Genomic DNA, 24,150 nt, shown 5'->3' with positions numbered 1-24,150 from the left:
ATAGGAGATAAATAGAAGATAGATAGATAGATAGATAGATAGATAGATAGATAGATAGGAGATAGATAGATAGATAGATAGATAGATAGATGATAAATAGAAGATAGATAGATAGATAGATAGATAGATAGATAGATAGATAGATAGAAGATAGATAGATAGCACAATGGGTGCAAAATCCTAAGGATACGGCATGTGATCCCAAGTAGATAATGCAAAATTGGACAGCACTCCAAGGCGATAAATCAAATAGGTGAATATTTTTTCCATTGCAACATTTCGGTCCTAGTGATGGTGGACCATTCTGGCTTGAGAAAGATCTTCCATCACTAGGACCGAAACATTGCGATGGAATAAATCTTCACCTATTTCATGAATCACCTTGGAGTGCTGTCCATTTTTCCATTATATAGACAGATCGATCTAGATAGATAGTGTGTTTTGCTGTTTGCACTCGTTCTCATTTGCACTACTTTGGAGGTATAGTCTGACTTTTTGTCTACTAGATAGATTTTGAGAATTCCTTGTAGTGATGTAGCACCATCTAATATAGGAATAACAACGTCATACATGATGTATTTGCAGATTATCCTACAACCCGCACACATTGCATTTCGATTCCGCTCCACAGCTTCCTGCAGCCTGTGTGAATGACATATGATATCACTGGAGGTGTGCCCAGCTCCTGATGTGGAGGCAGCCTGGAAACTGCAGTGCTGGTGTCCTGCTAGCCTAGAATGGAATGAATGTGACACTGGCGCTTGGGACAGTCCTGTTTATCATACCAATGAAGGAGGCTTTGAGAGGCGCTGGAGGAATTTCCAGACAGATGTGCTGCTGAAAGGTAAATGCAGAGAACACTGAAAGGAGCAACAGATATTATCCATCTAGTGAGCAGCGTGTGGGATGTGCGGGAATCATTTCCTCCTAGTGTGAATATGTAGATGCCAGGCAGGAATAGATACTAGAAAGTCATAGCAATGTAGAACTTGTTGCAGGGCAAACATCTCCAGCACAGGGTCATCCGGCCCCTTGATGAAGAAGAAGAGGATGATGGTGAGAATTCCTGTATCTACAGAGGCGTACGAAGTGCTTACTATATCCAAAATCTAAACAGGTGAAGCAGAATTTATTGCTCTTCTGTGCGCAGAGCTTCTATAGGAGGCCTGCTTACATTGCTGCAGCACTGCATCACATATTTTATTTACACATATTCATCTTATCACTTAAAGGGCCGCACCATGTACTCATCCTCTATGCATAGAATAGATTCCTGATCGGTACGGGTCTGATCGCTAAGACCCCCGCTCATCCTGGAAATGGGGATGGTGCTATGTAAGGTAGCTAAATAAGCAAATATATGTAAAAATGAATCTCATGAGGTCGCCCATCTCTAGTTAGCATAAAGGTGAAATCCATTGTAAGGGGGCATTCACACGATGTAACGCGGCACTGATTCATGCACGATAACTCGCATAAGGATCAGCGCTGCAAAACAGAATTCCGTTGACTTCAATGGGTTCCATTTAGTGCACGTAACACATTGAAATCAATGGGTTAAAAAGCCTCCCATTGATTACAATGTGTTACACGCGCTAAACGGAACCCATTGAAGTCAACGAGATTCTGTTTTGCAGCGCTGATTCTTATGCAAGTTATCGTGCAAGAATCAGTGCCGCGTTACATCGTGTGAATGTTCCCTAAGGTTGGGGTCACATACGTCGTGGAAAACACTTTTTTCCTCTGATATGGCAGACACCCGGCGGACCCCATTATAGTCATTGGGGTCTGCCAGTATCTGTTTCAGCAGTCCGGCTTTCCACCATTCAGGTCGCCTGGTGGACCCAAATGATGGATACCAAGATGGTAGTGTAAACCCAACCTCAGGCCTTATTCACACGTCAGTGTTTTGCTTCAGTGACTCTGAGCAAGGTATAATGAAAGAGTTACACCTGTTCTGTGTTTTCAACCTGCACCTGATGCAAATTACTGACCCAACAATGATGGTGTGAATAAGATCCAAGACATGGACTGTCTTGCATGGATGGAGTGGAATGGAATTCCATCATTTTCCCCACAGATCTGGCGACCAGGCTCTATGCCAGGCTTAAACCCAACCAAATGCATTTACCAGGTTGCTTAAAATTACACTGTTAGGCTGGGGCCCCATGTTCTGAAAATACAGCATTTTGGCCGGGCGGAGGGGAAGGGTTGGTATCATTAAAGTGAATACCGTGCAGTAACATTTTGTGGCTTATTTTGTGACTTCACCTCCCCTAAGTCAATGATTATTATACTCAGGAGTCTCAAAGACCCCAGAGTATAATAATAGCGGTAGTTGTTGGGGCACGCTCCTGCTTACAACCGTCGCATCCTATATCAGAAGGGGAAGTAGGGGGTGGCCATGTGCAGCAGCAGGGATAGATAGCTAAATAGGCCATTACCTGCTGAGGATACTACAGCAGGTAGCAGCCTATTAACAAAAAAAAAAGTTATCCTCACTTATATGCTATTCCTTGATGGAGACGCGAACTCCTCCTCTTCCTTCACCCGTCTCAGTACAGGAGGCATGATGACATCTTAGCGGCCTGTCTTGGGCTGGTTTAGGGGAAAAAAAATGGTATTCCCTGTATTTCTGAAGACTAGCTGTTCAGTAGCGCCGCCCTACAGTGCCATGTTCATCGCTGGGCAGTAAGGAACGCCCCTCCTCACAGTACAGCAATAGATGCTACCGTGAGGAGGCGCCCTTCTAACACTGAAGAGATACAGTAATGACACTGATAGCACAGAATGGGAAAGCCGATAGTACACTGAGGACGTGAAAGCTCCTCTTTGATAGGCCATTATCTGGTGGAGTAACTCAAAGTTCGAGAAAGGTCTTCTTAAAAAAAAAAATCTGCAGCGGTAGCGGCTGCTGTCGGGCCCCCTAATGTCCCGGGCCCTGTGGCAGCCCCTATCTCTGCTACCCCAAGAGTAACGCCCCTGCTTCTGTATGTAAGAACTTGCTTCCTCTAATTTAGTTATCAGGTTTGAGAACCCGTTACTTGCTCTCTTCAGAGTTATGGTCTCGAGTCCTATATTATACCCACTTTCCGTTACCTCTTTTTGGCCTTCTTGCACCTTCCAACGTGTTCTCTCTACCTCCTCGGTTACATCGTGTGCCAGGGGTCCCTGCTGAGGCCTGTGATTTGGGCCACAAGTGTCAGGTTGTCATGAAGCTTGGCGTGCCCATGTGACTGCTGATGGCTCAAGCACTGACCCCGGGCACATGACATCACCAGGAGAGAGTCTAATGCTACCAAGAGCCCCAAAAGAGGTAACAGAAGGGGAGTAGGAATGTTTTATTTATTTTCACCTCCCCTGGGCCTCCACTTATTATACTCTGGAGTCTGACGAGACCCCAGACTATAATGCAGCAGCCATTTCAGTTCACCCAAGGCAAATCTCCATTTATTCGGTTTCATAAAAGACCAAACAATTTGGATTATTTGGGTCGAAGCGGCTGAGTACGAGTCTGTTCACCCATCTCTAACCCAGTATATCTACAGTGAGATCTCCGCATGTGGTGTTATACTAAGTAAAGCGTCATATTCACGCTATGGTTGAGCCAAGTCTTTCTGCTGCCTCCGAAGACTATAGAAATGGCTTTTGTCTTCGTCTTCTTCTACATAAGGAGTATTTGGATAGTAGTAGTGTAAACTATTTCCTGCAAATATTCCATGGGAAGAATATGCAAATCTGTCTTCCATGATGTAATTAGGAAGTCAGCTGCTGCCTCAGTGTTGCAAACCAATAGAGGGCGCTCACTGGAATGTGCAAGCCTGTCTTGTCATAGAAGTCGTTCTTATTAGAGCAGCATGTGACGGATCCATTACTAATGTATTCCCCTACACTTCCTTAATGTCTTATTATCTATGCTTTTCATTGTAGTGATACCTTACTTATAGTTTATTGCTAGTATATTGCTATCTATATTTGTTTAGCTATTGGCAATATAGTGGTACAAGTATAATTTGGTATGTCTACGAATGAGGGAGGATAAGAGGTTTTGATGTGAATTGGGTCATCTGTTCCTGAAGAGACCACCAAAATAACTACAAATGCCAAAACAGACCCCTACCTAAATACATACAACTGACCAGACCTTTTGAAAAAGTACAAGACTCATTAAAAAAGCTTAGACCCCTTATAGGCAGACCCACGGTGAAATAAATTTAGACCCAAGACCCCTATAAATAGACCCGAAACCGGACACCCTAAACCAATACAGCACATATACAACCCCTGGCAAAAATTATGGAATCACCAGTCCCTGAGGATGCTCCTTGAGTTGTTTAATTTTGTAGAAAAAAAGCAGATCACAGCCATGGAAAAAAACTAAAGGCATTTCATATGGCAACTTTCTGGCTTTAAGAAACACTAAAAGAAATCCAGAAAAATCGTTGTGTTAGCCAGGAACAGGTAGATTTTTAGAACAAGCGCAGGGAATAAATTATGAAATCATGAAAAACAAACCAACAAAATAAGACTCCAACACATCACTAGGACTTTGTTGCACCACCTCTGGCTTTTATAACTGCTTGCAGTCTCTTAAAAAAAAGGTATCAACTACTGAAGATCACCAAGTTTACGTGTTTTTTTTATATTTGCAGTCTCTTAGGCATTGACAATCAGGACTCTTCATCAATCTGTCTCCAGCCTTCTCTCATTGCTGTTGCCAGATCAGCTTTGCAGGTTGGAGCCTTGTCATGGACCATTTTCTTTCACTTCCACCACAGATTTTCAATTGGATTGAGATCTGGACTGTTTGTAGACCATGGCATTGATCTTATGTGTGTTTCTTCAAGGAATGTTTTTGCTCTATGGCAAGATGCATTATCATTTAAAAAAAAAATGATTTCATCATCCCCAAACATCCTTTCGATAGATGGGATAAGAAAAGAGTCCAAAATTTCAATGTAAACCTGTGCATTTATTGAAGATTTAATGACAGCCATCTCCCCAGTGCCTTTACCTGACATGCAGCCCCATATCATCAATGACTGTAGAAATTTGCACGTTTCTTCAGAAAAAGTTGTCTGCATAAATCTCACTGGAAGGCACCAAACAAAAGCTCCAGCATCATCACCTTGCCCAATGCAGAATCGAGATTCATCACTGAATATGACTTTCATCCACAGTTCACAATCATCTTTCCTTAGCCCATTGTAACCTTGTTTTTTTTTCTGTTTAGGTGTTAGTGATGGCTTTCTTTTAGCTTTTCTGTATGTAAATCCCATCTTTGAAGAGTCCTGTTTATCACTCATTAAGTCAATGCCTCAGAGACTGCGAGCTGTTATAAAAGCCAGAGGTGGTGCAACAAAGTACTAGTGATTAGAGCTGAGCGAACACTAAAATGTTCGAGGTTCGAAATTCGATTCGAACAGCCGCTCACTGTTCGAGTGTTCGAATGGGTTTCGAACCCCATTATAGTCTATGGGGAACATAAACTCGTTAAGGGGGAAACCCAAATTCGTGTCTGGAGGGTCACCAAGTCCACTATGACACCCCAGGAAATGATACCAACACCCTGGAATGACACTGGGACAGCAGGGGAAGCATGTCTGGGGGCATAAAAGTCACTTTATTTCATGGAAATCCCTGTCAGTTTGCGATTTTCGCAAGCTAACTTTTCCCCATAGAAATGCATTGGCCAGTGCTGATTGGCCAGAGTACGGAACTCGACCAATCAGCGCTGGCTCTGCTGGAGGAGGCGGAGTCTAAGATAGCTCCACACCAGTCTCCATTCAGGTCCGACCTTAGACTCCGCCTCCTCCGGCAGAGCCAGCGCTGATTGGCCGAAGGCTGGCCAATGCATTCCTATGCGAATGCAGACTTAGCAGTGCTGAGTCAGTTTTGCTCAACTACACATCTGATGCACACTCGGCACTGCTACATCAGATGTAGCAATCTGATGTAGCAGAGCCGAGGGTGCACTAGAACCCCTGTGCAAACTCAGTTCACGCTAATAGAATGCATTGGCCAGCGCTGATTGGCCAATGCATTCTATTAGCCCGATGAAGTAGAGCTGAATGTGTGTGCTAAGCACACACATTCAGCACTGCTTCATCAAGCCAATACAATGCATTAGCCAGTGCTGATTGGCCAGAGTACGGAATTCGGCCAATCAGCGCTGGCCAATGCATTCTATTAGCCCGATGAAGTAGAGCTGAATGTGTGTGCTAAGCACACACATTCAGCACTGCTTCATCAAGCCAATACAATGCATTAGCCAGTGCTGATTGGCCAGAGTACGGAATTCGGCCAATCAGCGCTGGCTCTGCCGGAGGAGGCGGAGTCTAAGGTCGGACCTGAATGGAGACTGGTGTGGAGCGATCTTAGACTCCGCCTCCTCCAGCAGAGCCAGCGCTGATTGGTCGAGTTCCGTACTCTGGCCAATCAGCGCTGGCCAATGCATTCTATTAGCCCGATGAAGTAGAGCTGAATGTGTGTGCTTAGCACACACATTCAGCTCTACTTCATCAGGCTAATAGAATACATTGGCCAATCAGCGCTGGCCAATGCATTCTATTAGCTTGATGAAGCAGAGTGTGCACAAGGGTTCAAGCGCACCCTCGGCTCTGATGTAGCAGAGCTGAGGGTGCACAAGGGTTCAAGTGCACCCTCGGCTCTCCTACATCAGAGCCGAGGGTGCGCTTGAACCCTTGTGCAGCCTCGGCTCTGCTACATCAGAGCCGAGGGTGCGCTTGAACCCTTGTGCACACTCTGCTTCATCAAGCTAATAGAATGCATTGGCCAGCGCTGATTGGCCAGAGTACGGAATTCGGCCAATCAGCGCTGGCCAATGCATCCCTATGGGAAAAAGTTTATCTCACAAAAATCACAATTACACACCCGATAGAGCCCCAAAAAGTTATTTTTAATAACATTCCCCCCTAAATAAAGGTTATCCCTAGCTATCCCTGCCTGTACAGCTATCCCTGTCTCATAGTCACAAAGTTCACATTCTCATATGACCCGGATTTGAAATCCACTATTCGTCTAAAATGGAGGTCACCTGATTTCGGCAGCCAATGACTTTTTCCAATTTTTTTCAATGCCCCCAGTGTCGTAGTTCCTGTCCCACCTCCCCTGCGCTGTTATTGGTGCAAAAAAGGCGCCAGGGAAGGTGGGAGGGGAATCGAATTTTGGCGCACTTTACCACGTGGTGTTCGATTCGATTCGAACATGGCGAACACCCTGATATCCAATCGAACATGTGTTCGATAGAACACTGTTCGCTCATCTCTACTAGTGATGTGTTGGAGTGTTATGTTGTTTGTTTTTCATGATTTTTTCCTCAGAATTGAGTGATTTCATAATTTATTCCCTGTGCTTGTTCTAAAAATCTAACTGTTACTGGCTACCACAATTATTTTTCTTAAAGCCAGAAATTTGCCATATTAAATGCCTTTAGTTTTTTTCATGGCTGTGATCTGCTTTTTTCTGCACAATTAAACAACTCAAGGAACATCCTCAGGGACCGATGATTCCATAATTTTTGCCAGGGGTTGTATGAGATAACTTAGGTTAAATTGACATGGCGGAAAATGAAGAGGAATTCCTCTTCATTTTCCGCCACAGTATTTCACCGCGGTCTGTGGCAAAATGGAGTAGGACGCTTACTTTTTCAGAGTCCTGCTAAAATCTCTGCCTCCTTTTGAAAACAATGGAAGGCTTATTTTGGGCAGAATCTGCCACAGTTTTGGGGAATGGAATCCACGACAAATTCCTATGCATGAGCATTTTACTCTTACACAGCAGCTCACACTCCTCCTCTGTCTGTTGCTGATACCTGTCTTTAGAACATGTCTATTTGTCCAGGTCCTGCACACAGGGGTGAACCTACCTTTTTTGCCACCCAAGGCGGACGACAGAAAGCTTTCCCTCCCCTCCCCCGGGAGGAGGGGCGGAGCGAAGGGGCTGGGATGGAGCGGCGTCAGCAGGCTGAGAGCAGGCAGGGAGAGGACCTGCTCTCTGCCTGAGCGTGAGGGGAGCAGCGCTGCGTCCACAGGGCCTCCCCAATCCACCGCTCGCTTCCCGCGTCGGGCTGCCGAGACGGTGACGCTAAGGACAGTTTGTCTGGACTGGCTTAGGTAAGCGAAAATGATGCCCCCCCCCCCCCCCCCCCCCGGGGCCCTGGCATAGCGCCGCCTGCACACATAAGGTCATGAGAGGTGCTGTGTCCAGATCCTTCCACAGGGTTATCACACTTAACAATGTTGTGTAATTCTTCATAAAAGAATTTTGGGTGGCCACACAAACCACACATATTATAATAAACTACTGGGTGGGCTACTAACATTTTCCTAGGACCTGCATACACATGGACCTGCATCCAGGTCCTTTTGTAGGTCCTAATCAGTTTTGTTCTACCCCAATAAAACTGCACATTGCACAAAGTGTTTGGGCACCTCTAAATCAGACATATTATAATAAACTGGAGGCCCTAACAGGTTCTTTGCCCAGGATCTACCAATGCCATTACACAGTAAAGAAAGTTGCATGTAAGCACAGAGACTTTTATTCTACCCGCTTTATATCATAAACCTGGCTCATTTAGTCATGGTCCCCCCCGCCATAAGCCCCACAGCAGTGGCTATAACAATGGCCCCATGACTACCGTGCGGCCATTTGAGCTGTGTATCACCTGTAAGAGAACAGTAACAGCCCAGCATTAGTCATAATTATACTCCGTGGTCACCGAGTCCTGCAAAAGCCGCAGCAAAGCTCTCTGTGTTAAAATTACAGGTTTTACCATTTGTATGCAGTGCATTAACAGAGGAATTGCTCTTTGTAGTGTTGGTTTTATGTAGTCGTGTATTATTACACCGCCCTGGTCATACAAATCCCTGCTGTTCATCCATTTATTAAAATGTCAGCCAAGTTGAAGGAAAAGAATTATAGAATTTATAACAATTGGATTTTTACAAAGTTCTACTTATAGCAGCAGAATTGTGGAGTGATGTAGCATTGATGGGGGTGTGTGAAAGCAAACACAAGGAGGAACGCCATAATAGCTAAAGATGAGCGAACAGTGTTCTATCGAACTCATGTTCGATCGGATATTAGGCTGTTCGGCATGTTCGAATCGAATCGAACACCGCGTGATAAAGTGCGCCATTACTCGATTCCCCTCCCACCTTCCCTGGCGCCTTTTTTGCTCCAATAACAGCGCAGGGTAGGTGGGACAGGAACTACGACACCGGTGACGTTGAGAAAAGTAGGCAAAACCCATTGGCTGCCGAAAACATGTGACCTCTAATTTAAAAGAACAGCGACGCCCAGCTTCGCGTCATTCTGAGCTTGCAATTCACCGGGGACGGAGGTTTCCGTCCAGTTAGCTAGGGCTTAGATTCTGGTTAGGCAGGGACAGGCTAGGATAGGAAGGAGAAGACAACCAACAGCTCTTATAAGAGCTAAATTCCAGGGAGAAGCTTGTCAGTGTAACGTGGCACTGACGGGCTCAATCGCCGCAACCCAGCTTTCCCAGGATCCTGAATGGAATACACTGACAGTGTATTCCCGTATACCCGATATATACCCCCGATACCCGTTCCAACGGTGTGCCCCCCCACCTTCACCCCAGAAATACCCTGCAAGTCCCCTAGCAATAGAATTGGGGCTATATACACCCACTATTTTTGCTACTGCCATATAGTGCCATTGTCTGACTGGGAATTCAAAGAATATATTGGGGTTACGTGCACCCACAATTTTTGCTACTGGTATATAGTGCCATTGTCTGACTGGGAATTCAAAGAATATATTGGGGTTATAAATACCCTCATTTCTTGCTACTGGTATATAGTGCCATTGTCTGACTGGGAATTCAAAGAATATATTGGGGTTACAAATACCCTCATTTCTTGCTACTGCCATATAGTGCCAGTTTCTGACTGGTAATTCAAAGAATATATTGGGGTTACGTGCACCCACAATTTTTGCTACTGGTATATAGTGCCATTGTCTGACTGGGAATTCAAAGAATATATTGGGGTTACGTGCACCCACAATTTTTGCTACTGGTATATAGTGCCATTGTCTGACTGGGAATTCAAAGAATATATTGGGGTTATAAATACCCTCATTTCTTGCTACTGGTATATAGTGCCATTGTCTGACTGGGAATTCAAAGAATATATTGGGGTTACAAATACCCTCATTTCTTGCTACTGGTATATAGTGCCATTGTCTGACTGGGAATTCAAAGAATATATTGGGGTTACAAATACCCTCATTTCTTGCTACTGCCATATAGTGCCAGTTTCTGACTGGTAATTCAAAGAATATATTGGGGTTATAAATACCCTCATTTCTTGCTACTGGTATATAGTGCCATTGTCTGACTGGGAATTCAAAGAATATATTGGGGTTATAAATACCCTCATTTCTTGCTACTGGTATATAGTGCCATTGTCTGACTGGGAATTCAAAGAATATATTGGGGTTACAAATACCCTCATTTCTTGCTACTGCCATATAGTGCCAGTTTCTGACTGGTAATTCAAAGAATATATTGGGGTTATAAATACCCTCATTTCTTGCTACTGGTATATAGTGCCATTGTCTGACTGGGAATTCAAAGAATATATTGGGGTTACAAATACCCTCATTTCTTGCTACTGGTATATAGTGCCATTGTCTGACTGGGAATTCAAAGAATATATTGGGGTTACAAATACCCTCATTTCTTGCTACTGCCATATAGTGCCAGTTTCTGACTGGTAATTCAAAGAATATATTGGGGTTACGTGCACCCACAATTTTTGCTACTGGTATATAGTGCCATTGTCTGACTGGGAATTCAAAGAATATATTGGGGTTACGTGCACCCACAATTTTTGCTACTGGTATATAGTGCCATTGTCTGACTGGGAATTCAAAGAATATATTGGGGTTACGTGCACCCACAATTTTTGCTACTGGTATATAGTGCCATTGTCTGACTGGGAATTCAAAGAATATATTGGGGTTACGTGCACCCACAATTTTTGCTACTGGTATATAGTGCCATTGTCTGACTGGGAATTCAAAGAATATATTGGGGTTACGTGCACCCACAATTTTTGCTACTGGTATATAGTGCCATTGTCTGACTGGGAATTCAAAGAATATATTGGGGTTACGTGCACCCACAATTTTTGCTACTGGTATATAGTGCCAATTTCTAACTGGGAATTCAAAATGCGCAAGGCTCCCGGAAAGGGACGTGGACGAGGCCGTGGGCGAGGTCGGGGGAATGGTTCTGGGGAGCAAGGTAGCAGTGAAGCCACAGGGCGTCCCGTGCCTACTCCTGTGGGGCAGCAAGCATTGCGCCACTCCACAGTGCCAGGGTTGCTTGCCACATTAACTAAACTGCAGGGTACAAACCTTAGTAGGCCCGAGAACCAGGAACAGGTCTTGCAATGGCTGTCAGAGAACGCTTACAGCACATTGTCCAGCAGCCAGTCAGACTCTGCCTCCTCTCCTCCTATTACCCAACAGTCTTGTCCTCCTTCCTCCCAAAATTCCAAAGCTTCACAGAACAATAACCCCAACTGTCCCTGCTCCCCAGAGCTGTTCTCCGCTCCTTTCATTGTCCCTCAACCTGCCTCTCCACGTCATGATTCCACGAACCTAACAGAGGAGCATCTGTGTCCAGATGCTCAAACACTAGAGTCTCCTCCATCTCCGTTCGATTTGGTGGTGGATGACCAGCAACCCACCCTCATCGACGATGATGTGACGCAGTTGCCGTCAGGGCATCCAGTTGACCGGCGCATTGTGCGGGAGGAGGAGATGAGACAGGAGTTGGAAGAGGAAGTGGTGGATGATGAGGACACTGACCCGACCTGGACAGGGGGGATGTCAAGCGGGGAAAGTAGTGTGGATGTTGAGGCAGGTGCAGCACCAAAAAGGGTAGCTAGAGGCAGAGGCAGAGGTCAGCAGCTTAGGCGAAGCCAGGCCACACCCGGAATCTCCCAAGATGTTCCAGTTCGTACCCAGCCCCGAAAAACTCCCACCTCGAGGGCACGTTTCTCGAAGGTGTGGAGTTTTTTCAAGGAATGCGCCGAGGACAGATATAGTGTTGTCTGCACAATTTGCCTCTCGAAATTGATTAGGGGCTCTGAGAAGAGCAACCTGTCCACCACTTCAATGCGCCATCATTTGGAATCCAAGCACTGGAATCAGTGGCAGGCAGCAACGGCAGGACAAAGGCCGCCTGCCATTCACGCCACTGCCACTGCCTCTGCCACTGCCTCTGCCACTGCCACTGCTGACTGTGCTGGCGATGCACTCCAGAGGACGAGCCAGGACACCACTTCATCTGCCTCTGCCACTTTGTTGACTTCTCCCTCATCCTCCCCTGTTCCTGTCTTATCTCCTTCTCCTGCACCATCAAAGGCACCATCAGGCGCTTCTTTACAACAACCCACCATCTCTCAGACATTGGAGCGGCGGCAGAAATACACTGCTAACCATCCACACGCGCAAGCCTTGAACGCCAACATCGCTAAACTGCTGGCCCAGGAGATGTTGGCGTTCCGGCTTGTTGAAACTCCCGCCTTCCTGGACCTGATGGCAAATGCGGCACCTCGCTATGCCGTCCCTAGCCGTCACTACTTCTCCCGGTGTGCCGTCCCCGCCTTGCACCAGCACGTGTCACTCAACATCAGGCGGGCCCTTAGTTCCGCGCTTTGCACAAAGGTCCACTTGACCACCGACGCGTGGACAAGTGCATGCGGACAGGGACGCTACATTTCACTGACGGCACACTGGGTGAATGTAGTTGAGGCTGGGACTGCTTCCCAAACTGGCCCGGTGTACCTCGTCTCCCCGCCTAACATTCCTGGCAGGGACACGAGAAGAACACCCCCCTCCTCCTCCTCCTCTACCGCCTCCTCCTCCGCCACCGCCTCCTCCTCCGCCACCGCCTCCTCCTCCGCTGTTAGATTGACCCCAGCTACGAGTTGGAAACGTTGCAGCACTGGCGTTGGTAGACGTCAGCAGGCTGTGCTGAAGCTGATCAGCTTGGGGGACAGACAGCACACTGCCTCCGAGGTGAGGGATGCCCTCCTCGATGAGACGGCAATATGGTTTGAGCCGCTGCACCTGGGCCCAGGCATGGTCGTTTGTGATAACGGCCGGAACCTGGTAGCAGCTCTGGAGCTTGCCGGACTCCAACATGTTCCATGCCTGGCCCACGTCTTCAACCTAGTGGTGCAACGTTTCCTAAAGAGCTACCCCAATGTTCCAGAGCTACTGATGAAAGTGCGGCGCATGTGCGCCCACTTTCGCAAGTCGACAGTAGCCGCTGCTAGCTTAAAATCTCTCCAGCAACGCCTGCATGTGCCACAACACCGGCTTTTGTGCGACGTCCCCACACGCTGGAACTCAACGTTTCAGATGTTGAATAGAGTGGTTGAGCAGCAGAGACCTTTGATGGAATACCAGCTACAAAACCCTAGGGTGCCACAAAGTCAGCTGCCTCAGTTTCACATCCATGAGTGGCCATGGATGAGAGACCTTTGTGACATCCTACGGGTCTTTGAGGAGTCCACAAGGAGGGTGAGCTCTGAGGATGCGATGGTGAGCCTTACAATCCCGCTCTTGTGTGTTCTGAGAGAATCCCTGATTGACATCAGGGATAACTCAGATCACACAGAGGAGTTAGGGATAGCATCCGATCCGTCACAGCTGGAGAGTAGGTCCACACATCTGTCCGCTTCACTGCGTTTAATGGAGGAGGAGGAGGAGGAGGAGGAAGAAGAGTTGTCAGATGATGTGATGGTGATACAGGAGGCTTCCGGGCAACTTCGAATCGTCCCATTGTTGCAGCGCGGATGGGTAGACATGGAGGATGAGGAGGAAATGGAGATTGAACTTTCCGGTGGGGCCAGAGGAGTCATGCCAACTAACACTGTGGCAGACATGGCTGAGTTCATGTTGGGGTGCTTTACAACCGACAAGCGTATTGTCAAAATCATGGAGGACAACCAGTACTGGATCTTTGCTATCCTTGACCCCCGGTATAAAAACAACATCTCGTCTTTTATTCCGGTAGAGGGGAGGGCCAATCGCATCAATGCTTGCCACAGGCAATTGGTGCAGAATATGATGGAGATGTTTCCAGCATGTGACGTTGGCGGCAGGGAGGGCAGTTCCTCCAGTAGGCAACCAAGTTCTCACCGGTCCACACAAACGAGGGGCACACTGTCTAAGGTCTGGGACACCTTGATGGCACCCCCTCGCCAAAGTGCCGCCACGGAGGGTCCTAGTGTCACCAGGCGTGAGAAGTATAGGCGCATGTTGCGGGAATACCTTTCCGACCACAGCCCTGTCCTCTCCGACCCCACTGCGCCCTACACGTATTGGGTGTCGAAGTTGGACCTGTGGCTTGAACTTGCCCTATATGCCTTGGAGGTGCTGTCCTGTCCTGCCGCCAGCGTCCTATCTGAGAGGGTGTTCAGTGCAGCCGGTGGCATCATCACTGACAAGCGCACCCGTCTGTCAGCTGAGAGTGCCGACCGGCTCACTTTGATAAAAATGAACCACCACTGGATAGAGCCTTCATTTTTGTGCCCACCTGTGTAAAGCACCCCAACATGAAACTCCATGTCTGTACTCAACCTCTCCAATTCCTCCGCATCCTCATACTCATCCACCATAAGCGTTGCACAATTCTGCTAATACTAGGCTCCCTCCACCCTGATTTCCCCCAACTCTGCTGGTTAGAGGCTCCCTCCACCCTGATTTCCACCAACTCTGCTGGTTAGAGGCTCCCTCCACCCTGCTTTCCCACAACTCTGCTGGTTAGAGGCTCCCTCCACCCTGATTTCCACCAACTCTGCTGGTTAGAGGCTCCCTCCACCATGAATTGGTCCAAACTGGGGTTTTTACAGGCTCCCTCCACCATGAATTGGTCCAAACTGGGGTTTTTAGAGGCTCCCTCCACCATGAATTGGTCCAAACTGGGGTTTTTAGAGGCTCCCTCCACCATGAATTGGTCCAAACTGGGGTTTTTAGAGGCTCCCTCCACCATGAATTTGCCCAAACTGGGCTGTTTAGAGGCTCCCTCCACCATGAATTGGTCCAAACTGGGGTTTTTAGAGGCTCCCTCCACCATGAATTGGTCCAAACTGGGGTTTTTAGAGGCTCCCTCCACCATGAATTGGTCCAAACTGGGGGTTTTTAGAGGCTCCCTCCACCATGAATTGGTCCAAACTGGGGTTTTTAGAGGCTCCCTCCACCATGAATTTGCCCAAACTGGGCTGTTTAGAGGCTCCCTCCACCATGAATTTGCCCAAACTGGGCTGTTTAGAGGCTCCCTCCACCATGAATTGGTCCAAACTGGGGTTTTTAGAGGCTCCCTCCACCATGAATTGGTCCAAACTGGGGGTTTTTAGAGGCTCCCTCCACCATGAATTTGCCCAAACTGGGCTGTTTAGAGGCTCCCTCCACCATGAATTGGTCCAAACTGGGGTTTTTAGAGGCTCCCTCCACCATGAATTGGTCCAAACTGGGGTTTTTAGAGGCTCCCTCCACCATGAATTGGTCCAAACTGGGGTTTTTAGAGGCTCCCTCCACCATGAATTGGTCCAAACTGGGGTTTTTAGAGGCTCCCTCCACCATGAATTGGTCCAAACTGGGGTGTTTAGAGGCTCCCTCCACCATGAATTGGTCCAAACTGGGGTTTTTAGAGGCTCCCTCCACCATGAATTTGCCCAAACTGGGCTGTTTAGAGGCTCCCTCCACCATGAATTTGCCCAAACTGGGCTGTTTAGAGGCTCCCTCCACCATGAATTGGTCCAAACTGGGGTTTTTAGAGGCTCCCTCCACCATGAATTGGTCCAAACTGGGGTTTTTAGAGGCTCCCTCCACCATGAATTTGCCCAAACTGGGCTGTTTAGAGGTTCCCTCCACCATGAATTTGCCCAAACTGGGCTGTTTAGAGGCTCCCTCCACCATGAATTGGTCCAAACTGGGGTTTTTAGAGGCTCCCTCCACCATGAATTGGTCCAAACTGGGGGGTTTTAGAGGCTCCCTCCACCATGAATTTGCCCAAACTGGGCTGTTTAGAGGCTCCCTCCACCATGAATTGGTCCAAACTGGGGTTTTTAGAGGCTCCCTCCACCATGCATTGGTCCAAAATGGGGTTTTTAGAGGCTCCCTCCACCATGAATTGGTCCAAACTGGGGTTTTTAGAGGCTCCCTCCACCATGAATTGGTCCAAACTGGGGTTTTTAGAGGCTCCCTCCACCATGAATTGGTCCAAACTGGGGTTTTTAGAGGCTCCCTCCACCATGAATTTGCCCAAACTGGGCTGTTTAGAGGCTCCCTCCACCATGAATTTGCCCAAACTGGGCTGTTTAGAGGCTCCCTCCACCATGAATTGGTCCAAACTGGGCTGTTTAGAGGCTCCCTCCACCATGAATTGGTCCAAACTGGGGTTTTTAGAGGCTCCCTCCACCATGAATTGGTCCAAACTGGGGGTTTTTAGAGGCTCCCTCCACCATGAATTTGCCCAAACTGGGCTGTTTAGAGGCTCCCTCCATCATGAATTGGTCCAAACTGGGGTTTTTAGAGGCTCCCTCCACCATGAATTGGTCCAAACTGGGGTTTTTAGAGGCTCCCTCCACCATGAATTGGTCCAAACTGGGGTTTTTAGAGGCTCCCTCCACCATGAATTTGCCCAAACTCTGCTGGTTAGAGGCTCAATCCACCCTGATTTTCAAAACAAATGTTGGTGCCAACCTCAACTTACTACAAGGGCCAAATTCACTGCTGGTGACAAGCTCTCCTCACTGCAAGTGCCAAATACACATGTTTCAAGGTGTTTTCCTACTGTCAGAGAGGTGGTATTGAGTGTGTAAAGTGTGTAGTTGTTAGGCTGTGATGTTGGGGTAATAGAGGGTCTTTGGTGTGTTAGATGCCCCCAGACATGCTTCCCCTGCTGTCCCAGTGTCATTCCAGAGGTGTTGGCATCATTTCCTGGGGTGTCATAGTGGACTTGGTGACCCTCCAGACACGGATTTGGGTTTCCCCCTTAACGAGTATCTGTTCCCCATAGACTATAATGGGGTTCGAAACCCGTTCGAACACACGAACATTGAGCGGCTGTTCGAATCGAATTTCGAACCTCGAACATTTTAGTGTTCGCTCATCTCTAATAATAGCGCACGATCAATCCTTTAACACCTTAGTTGCCGAGGTGAATTCATATCCGAGCATGCATAGACGGAGGCAGGTGGCTCCGGTGTCTGATAAATAAAATGAAATAAAAATGTTAAATTATTTATACCGTATGGGGTATGATATACTGGAAAAAAATTACAAAGCCTGATTCATATCCCCCCCAAAAAAAAAAATTATAAAAAGTGATCAAAAATTCATACATATGCCAAAATGGAATTAAAGGGAGCCTGTAGCCAGAACCCAGCATATCAACGGGGTCCCGCAGATAGATAGGTTATAGTTACCTGATTCATACTGTGAATTTGGGCTTCCATTGCCGAGATATCACCATTTTTGACATGCAAGTACCTCTTTGGAGCAATAGCAAGCCCTCATTGCACCGAACAGCTAATTTGCATATTAACAAAAGCAGTGAGATCTCGACAACAGAGACACCAAGTCACAAGAAAATTCAGGTGACCCTAACCTATCTACCTGCAGGGCTGGGCTGATAGGCTGCCTTTTGATGACAGACTCCATTTTCATAGAAACTACACTTAGTCCTGCAAAAAATCAAACACACTGTAACATCTCTGCCTGTTCGGGTCTCTGCACCACCCTCTGCTCGCGTGCTGCGGTGCAGGAGGCGTGTGCAGTTTGATAATTTACTTAAAGTTTTTAGTTGCACTGTGTGAACATGGCTCTAGTTCTGTGATTGTATTTGCACCACACCCGTCTTCTGCCCTTGTTGCCTCTGTCCATTCAGTGGTTAAATTTTGTCTTGCCTGTGATTGACAGCCTGCCTTCCTGTCAGGTTCAGGGCGGGTTCTTCCTCCCCTATTTAGTCTTGGCTCACATTCACACTGGTGCCTGTTATTGCCTCGTGCTTGCTGGCTTTCTCTTGCTGTTTATTTACTTGTATTCTAATCCTTGACCTCTGGCTTTCCTCACTGACTATTCTTTTGGACTCTGATTTGGCACTGCATTGCTCGACTGTTACTGACCCTTGGCTAGCTGACCTCTCTTTGTTGTTGTTCGTCTTGTCTGTGTTTTGTGTCTCACATATACAGGAAGGGACTGTCTTTGTGGTTGCTGCCTATTACGTAGGATAGGGCCTGGCAATAGGAAGGGACAGTTGGGGGCTTCAGCTTAGGGCTCACTGTCTCTTGTGCCCCTTCCTCCAGGGTTCTCCAGCAGCTTCTGGGAAATTATTATCTGGCTATTCCCTAACACACACGCGGAAATATAAATAAGTTATGGGTGTCAGAATAAGAAAATTTGGATTTGGAGCTAGTAAAACAACAAAAAATGTTTCATAATATACTGTATAAAACATTAAATGGTGCCATTAAAAACACAGCTTGTACCGCAGAAAACAAGACCTCACATACCTGCAAACAGGAAAATAAGTGATGAATTTTGGAAGGCAAGGAGGTAAAAATTAAAAAGCTGCTGTCGTGGGATAAGGCATTGTGCCACTTTTGAGAAGACAGAAATATCACTATACTGATGCAAAATAGCTCATGATAAGGAATGGTGCAGAATAGAAGTAGACGGAGGCACATTCGCAGCAGACTGTGAGTAAATTGACTGTTATAGTATACTTGAAGCCTTGTCTTGGAATTTTTTCTCTAGCCCCCACCATTCCTGATCAATCAGTGCTGTTAGTTTTGGTGCCTGGTAAACTATTTAGGACTAGTTCACACGGGGGCAGGTGGGGCGGATTTTGGTACCAGTAGTGACGCGGGGAGCCACGTCACTCTCAGGTCAAAACCCGCCTGCCATGACAGTCGCGGTCACGGCTTCCCCCTCCGGAGTCGGCTCAAATGAATGGGCCGACACCAGAGGTGGCTTCCGCCTGAAGAAAGGGCAGCTCGCTTCTTTTTTTCGCAAGAGGCAACATGCCGATAGCGGAAACAAGAACGCTAGTGGTCTCCATAGACCACCATTGTATGGAGGTGGATTTTGAGGCAAAATCCGCTGTCAAAATCCGCCTCCTTGCCCCCTTGTGAACTAGCCCTTAGTCTCTGTATTGTCAGGAGGGCAGTGTCAGGCAGGAGCAGACAAGGGGTGTGATTTAGAGCTCTGACACTTGCACCCTCTGATTGGAGTGCTGAGTCACACCCCCCCTGTCTGACACCGCCCACCTGATATTACAGAGCTTATATAGCACATCAGGCACCAAAACTACATGTGCTTGTTGTTCCGGAATGGCGAGGGATATAGAGAAAATTCCAACTGTTCTGGAATCAGTGGAGCAGTGACTATCAACAAATGCTAAGAATGTAAATTGGTGGAGGTAAAAGGTCCTCTTTAAGTGCATATGACTGAGCTGCTATACCAGGCACAGCCACTATGTTATGTATGGTTCTGTGTTCGGTATCCAATAAAGAGGCCACAGCACTAGTTCAAACTTAATGGTGGGGGTGCCATAAATCTATGTGGTTACACCTTATTCTACACAACCAAGAGGCATCTGTGATCTGCGCCCTACAGGCCCTACTTTTTACAGTTCGGGCTATTGTGACTGTTTTTACAGACCCCGATTTACCCATTAAAGGGATACGGCTCCTAAATATGGAGATTCCCAAGTGTGAGGCAGAGTATATGGATTGCAAGCTCTGCTGGTACAAGACACGATGTCTCTGTTGTGCCCATTTAAAATACCGTAAGGTCTCTTCAAATATCATTATGATGTCTGCATATGACTGTACTGGCAGCATACCAGTCTCGCTGCAGGGTAATGTTCTTTAACCTGCTTTCTTCTGCCAACAAATCTGCTGTGCCGCTCTGCTCTTTGTTGTGTTGTAATCTGCCCTCTGTGCCCGCTTCAGTTCACATGCAGTTCAGGTTTGCTTAAATTAACTTTCCTTCTGCTCCCCTGGGAATCTTCCCTTGCCCTTATCATTTCTGTGTGGTTTTGAGCGTATTTGCTTGCTAGTGTATCTATTATCTGTATTACAAAGATGCGCTGTGCATGAACGCACCAGAAAAGGGCTCGTATATTGAGCAAAGCGTGTTACATAAGGCATTTACATGAGCGGCCGCAGGGTAGATAAACACATTCATCTGTGAAAGAGTTTTAATTTGGATTTATTACGGAGCGCACGATTCTAAGTAACGCACCACAATATTAGGCACAGTCTGGACAATGTTTACAAGTCACCATATGGGAATGTGCATGGCACACTATACCGATGAAGAGGAGCCAGGTTGCTCATTTCTTTCCCCTCCGAGTCGTAGATAGGGCCAACGTTTCCCCGTATGATCAAAAACCATGATCCTTCCCAGATCTCCCATTGGCAATATCGTACCCTATAATATATATGGCGGGGCATGTTGTTGGATTATAATGGGGTGAAAGCTCCCAATGACTCTTTCCCAAGCACAGAGGCCCATAAACTTAGTAATCTAAGAGCACCTCTAGTAACAGTAATGGGTACTGGATGGAACCCATTCATTTACTACACATGTAATCATATGGGCACCACGGTCGGAGTACCAGAGGATCGTCCATTGGGCCCAGGCTGTAACACCATAATGGCCTCGCAGAAGACACCCAAACTTGGAAGGTATTATAGTCTATTTCCTAGGGATTGTTGGTGGGTGGGACCCCAAAATCATTATCTGTTAGGCCCCCAAAAATCTCCTTTGATATGTGATGATAAGGAACAGTACAAGATCTGACTCTCTTGCAAAATGGGAAGGAATTGACTCAAGGATGGAAAAGGGTCTGTGTGGAAACATTTTGTGGTGGCCTAGTAGCTTCATAATGGAGCTCCAACTCTTCTATGTTCACCATTGCTGACTAAAAAAAGTTTGACTACTCCAACTGTGAAGAGCCCTTTCCTAACTTGATGTCCAGATTCCTTCTCTTCCATACGTAAAGAATGTTCCCTCGTCCATTATACATGTAAAGAGCATCGCATTTTTTCCAAGCCTAGTAATAATCTGGTTGCCCGGCTTTGAACTTTCTCCAGCTCCCCTATATCCTTAATAGAATATGGAGTTCAAGACTGAAATGAATATTTGAGATGTCCCCTGACCAGGGACTTGGAGAGGTTCAATATTACATTAGGATTAGAGATGAGCGAACACTGTTTGATCGAATAGATATTCAATCGAATATCAGGCCGTTCGAGGTATTTGATTCCAATCTAATACCACGAGGCAAACGCACTAAAAATTCGTAACCCCTCCCACCTTCCCTGGCGCTTTTTTTGCACCAATAACTGCGCAGGGGAGGTGGAACAGGAACTAAGACAACGGAGGCATTGAAAAAAAATTGGAAAAAGGAATTGGCTGGCTAAATCAGGTGACTTCCAATTTATACGAATGGTGGATTTAACATTCGGTTAATTTGAGACTGTGAACTATATGACTGTGAGACAGAGATAGATGTACAGGAAGGGTTAGCTAGTGATTACCTTTATTTAGGTGGAAATGTCACTCACACAGCTCTTTGGGGCTCTATCTGGTCGGGATCCCTGTCCACTTGCGATATGCGCGAGCTGACTTTTTCCCATAGGAATGCATCGAACAGCGTTGATTGGCCGAATGCCATACAGAATACAGCATTCAGCCAATCAATGCTGGTTCTGCCGGAGGCTCATCTGTGAAGAGGCAGAGTCTAAGATCAGACCAGAATGGAGACTGCTGTGGACCGATCTTAGACTCCGCCTTCTAAGGCAGAACTAGTGTTGATTGGCCGAATGCTGTACTCTGTATGGCATTCGGCTAATCAACGCTGGTCAATGCATTCCTATGCTGAGATGTAGCAGTGCTGGGCGTGCGCTCAGCTCGGCTACTCGGGAGATGCAGCCGAGCTGAGCACACGGCCAGCACTGCTACACCGGAGAACTGCTGCTACACCAGAGAACTGCTGAACCCTGCTGCACACTCAGCTCTGCTGCATCACAGGTGCACTGGACCCTGCTGCACACTCAGCTCTGCTGAGATGAAGCAGAGCTGAGTGTGCAGCAGGGTTCAGCGGTTCTCTGGTGTAGCAGCGGTTCTCCGGTGTAGCAGTGCTGGCCGTGCGCTCAGCTTGGCTGCATCTCTGGTGTAGCCGAGCTGAGCGCACGACCAGCTCTGCTTCATCTTCGGTTTGGCAGTGCTGGCCGTGCGCTCAGCTCGGATGCATCTCCCGAGCAGCCAAGCTGAGCGCACGGCCAGCACTGCTACATCTCAGCATAGGAATGCATTGACCAGTGTTGATTGGTCAAATGCCATACAAAGTACAGCATTCGGCCAAGCAACACTTTTTTTTTATCATTAACACGTCGTAATAGCCTTAAGAAAGGTTATTCTTCTCCTACCTTTCGATGTCTTCTCCGCGCTGCTGTTCCGTAGGAATCCCGTTTTTTGTCTGTCAGTAAATGAGTTCTCTCGCAGCACTGGGGGCGTCCCCAATGCTGCCAGAGAACTCTCCAGCGCCGCCTCCATCTTCTTCTGGAATGGGGTCTTCCTGTGTCTTCCTCCGGCGGTGGCTTCTAACTTCTAGGCCTAGGGCAAAGCCGACTGCGCATGCCCGCCAGCCTATACTATGTAAGCGGCCATTTTTCTTGTGGCCGCAAGCATGCACAGTCGGCTTTGCCCGAGGCCTAGAAGTTAGAAGCCACCGCCAGAAGAAGTGCTGTTTGAGCACTGAGGCCCGCCCCCAGTGCTGTGAGAGAACTCATTTACATACCGACCAAAACCGGGATTCCTACGGAACGGCCGCGCGGAGAAGACAACGAAAGGTAGGAGAAGAATAGCCTTTCTTAAGGCTATTCCGACGTGTTAATGATAAAAAAAAAAAAGTGATTGAATGATAGGATCCCTTTAAATTTCATCTGCCATCTTCCAGCCCTTGATGCAAGATTATCAGATTATTTTTGTTGTATTTTACAGTAACACTTTACACAACCAAATATTTCCTTTAGTGTTTTAGCGCAGAGTCACTTTTCTGAGCATTTGCTTTACACATCCTCATGTTGATTTTCTGGACCATCCCTCTCTTGGTCTGTACCGTCAGTTCTGCGACGTCAGCCTTGCTTCTTTGTGCTTCGGTCTGCTGTTTTTCTGCTTTTCTTGATGTTCGTTTTGTTACTTGCAGCTGCTACCTACTCCTTTTCGCTTTGCTCTCCAGTCTGTGATGTGACTCTCTGCCTCTCGGCGCTCTCCGTACCCACAGGACTTGTCTCTATTTATTTGCTTCTCTTTTCGTCATTAACCTGCTGTTAACTTTTCTAGGCTGGCGAGATTTTCTGTATCCTTAATCTCATCTTCTATTTCTTGGCACATCAGCAGGTTCCTTAACCTTCCCTTTGTTAATGGAAATTCCAGGCCAAATGATGTAATTATTGGTTACATAGTAATTAGGAATGACTAAAGTAGCAAGTCTATAAAGTTCAACTTATATCACGACAATGTTGATCCAGAGGAAGGAAAAAACCCCTATAAGATAGACTCCACTTACACCATATTAGGGGAAAACCTATTGATTCCAAATCTGGAAATCAGAATTTGTTCCTGTATCAACATCTTCTCTCTAAAATCTATTTCCTATATTGTATTGTTAGACTGATTATTACCAGAAACAATTCTAGCTTTTCTGCTACCTGAGGCGAAAATTGACATGGTGCTCCCAAATTAGAAAATTAGGCTTGACTACCACAGTGGATACTCATCACTCTGAAGCCACCTGACTGACATACTGGGCCCCCCAGTTCATGTTCAGTGATTATAAGACGCTTGGGATGTACACCCAGATTTAGCGTTGAGCTTAAACGGATTGTCAAAGAATTAGACAAACTCTGGAGGGCCTAGGGGCAGGTGTAACAAAAATTTCCAAAAATTTTGGTTTTGGCCAAAATGATTGGAGGTCTAGGGCCTCCTGAATGATGTCAGCGACTAATGAGGCCTGTGATTGCATCTCAGTAGTCTTGTGGGTTATTATATCATTATGTTTCA

The 24,150-nt window shown here is 46.8% G+C and overlaps 1 protein-coding gene across 1 annotated transcript in view; it reads left to right on the top strand.

Annotated features, from left to right (window-relative positions):
• The first annotated feature begins 743 nt into the window (after nt 1-743).
• The window catches only part of ZC3H12C (zinc finger CCCH-type containing 12C), a 94,328-nt gene continuing 70,921 nt past the window's right edge, over nt 744-24,150 (top strand). Inside the window, exon 1 of the mRNA XM_075262972.1 lies at nt 744-844. The gene's annotated coding sequence lies outside the window, so the exon portion shown is untranslated. The remainder of the gene's footprint in view (nt 845-24,150) is intronic.

This window comes from Leptodactylus fuscus, chromosome 2, assembly GCF_031893055.1.
Source record: "Leptodactylus fuscus isolate aLepFus1 chromosome 2, aLepFus1.hap2, whole genome shotgun sequence".
NCBI classification, from domain to species: Eukaryota; Metazoa; Chordata; class Amphibia; order Anura; family Leptodactylidae; genus Leptodactylus; species Leptodactylus fuscus.
The sequence above is the reverse complement of the archived record's forward strand: the minus strand, read 5'-3'. Positions and strand labels throughout refer to the sequence as shown.